We start from the raw sequence: 2135 nt of genomic DNA on the forward strand, positions 1-2135 counted from the left end.
TTGTGAAATATCGAGGCTCTGAAATACCATTTTGCAGCCATTTCAGGGAGGTTACGTATACCAGTCGTGATGCACTGGATGGAACGAGACAAATAAAACCCATTCAGTTGAATGGATCCACCGAGGTCGTTCGATCCTGCGACGCGAGCACCTCAAGCTAAATCCTGCCGTCACAAATGTAAAAGTCAGTTTCGTGACACACATTTGTTCGCTATCTTTTTTGTGTGTACTGCTCTTTGCAGTCACTGTTTGACGTCATACAGACATGGAATTCACACCTGGCAATAAGCGTTGGTACTCAAGCAATTCCTGCTTTTCGTGTCAATGATTCGTATTCAGTGGCGGATCCAGAAAATCCATGCCAAGGGAACTTTGGGGGAGGTTTGGAGGGGGGTCGTAAATTTTGTTTTTAATATATAATAAAATCATAACTATCGCAAAATTATGGGGGAGGGGGGGCAGGACCCTGGCTCCCCCCCCCCCCCCCCCCCCCCCACACTCCATGATCCTGTGTTCATTAGATGAGGTTTGTTGTGACGCACATGAAATCCAATAGCTGATGATTCATTAATCAATGTTCTCTAGTGGTATCGTTAAACAAAACAACCTTTCTTCCTTGGCGTTAAACATAATAGAAAATATGTAGCATATGTGTATCAATATAATATGCATGTTTTATTACACTGTGACTGACCTCGTTGAATATATTAACAGCGATGGTGAAGAGATATAGATAATACTGCATGAGTGGTCGTTAGACTTATCTTAACGAGCGAAAGCGAGCTGAATACGTTTTTAAACAGCGAGTTGTAAAACAAATGGTACGTAACTGACACGAATGTAGTATTCTATTTCTTACATATCTTAAAAAAAATACAAAATACAAAACAAAACAAAATAAAATAAAATAAAATTAAGCAAATTTAAACGTGTTTTCCGACTAAAACATATTTACAGCCTTTGTGCTTGTAGCTAACGTACGCGTCACAGACAAACCAATTCCATGTTAACTTCTTGCTTTGGTGACCTGGTCATCACATAGGAACAGCCAGTCGTATGTCTTTAAAATGCTATCACACGTATGTGTGTTAACAGTATGAGTTATCAAAATAACGAATGGTGTTTTCACCAAAGGGTGTGTAAGAAACGATACTTTGTGCACGACTGATATATCATGGTATCGTGGTATGTGCTATCCTGTCTGTGGGATAGTGCATATGAAAGACCCCTTGCTAGTAAGAACAAATGTAGCGTGTTTTCTCTTTATGACCATATGTTTGACATCCAATAGCCGAATGATTAACAAATCAACATGTTCTAGTGGTGTCGTTAAACAAAACAAATACAAGTTTATATATGCACCGTCCCACAGACAGGATAACACATGCCACACCTTTGGTATACCAGTCGTGCACAGTATAATAATCTCTTTCTCATACCGGCCTCGGTGGCGTCGTGGTTAGGCCATCGGTCTACAGGCTGGTAGGTACTGGGTTCGGATCCCAGTCGAGGCATGGGATTTTTAATCGACCAGTGATCCCTAACTGGTTGAACAAAGGCCATGGTTTGTGCTATCCTGCCTGTGGGAAATGCAAATAAAAGATCCCTTGCTGCCTGTTGCAAAAGAGTAGCCTATGTGACTCATGTCAGAATGAACATATGTTTGACGTCCAATAGCCGATGGTAAGATACAAAATCAATGTGCTCTAGTGGAATCGTTAAATAAAAAACAAGCTTAATACAACGTGTTTTTTGTGTGAACTGTTTTCGCAACTTTAATTCCGGTAGGGTTGGGCGTAGCCCAGTGGTACAGCGCTCGCTCGATGCGCGGTTGGTGTGAGTTCGATCCCAGTCGGTGGCCCCATTGCGCTATTTCTCGTTCCAGCCAGTGCACCACAACTGGTATATCAAAAGCCGTGGTATGTACTACGCTATCTTTGGGATGGTGTATATAAACGATTTCTTGCTGCTAATCGAAAAGAGTAGCCCATGAAGTTGCGACAGCGGGTTTCCTCTCTTAATATCTGTATGGTCCTTAGCCATATGTCTGACACCATATAACCACAAATAAAAAAGGTGTTGAGTGCGTCGTTAAATAAAACGTTTCCTTCTTCTTCTTTCAAACCGGCCTCAGT

This window comes from Gigantopelta aegis, chromosome 1, assembly GCF_016097555.1.
Source record: "Gigantopelta aegis isolate Gae_Host chromosome 1, Gae_host_genome, whole genome shotgun sequence".
In the NCBI taxonomy this organism is placed as follows: Eukaryota; Metazoa; Mollusca; class Gastropoda; order Neomphalida; family Peltospiridae; genus Gigantopelta; species Gigantopelta aegis.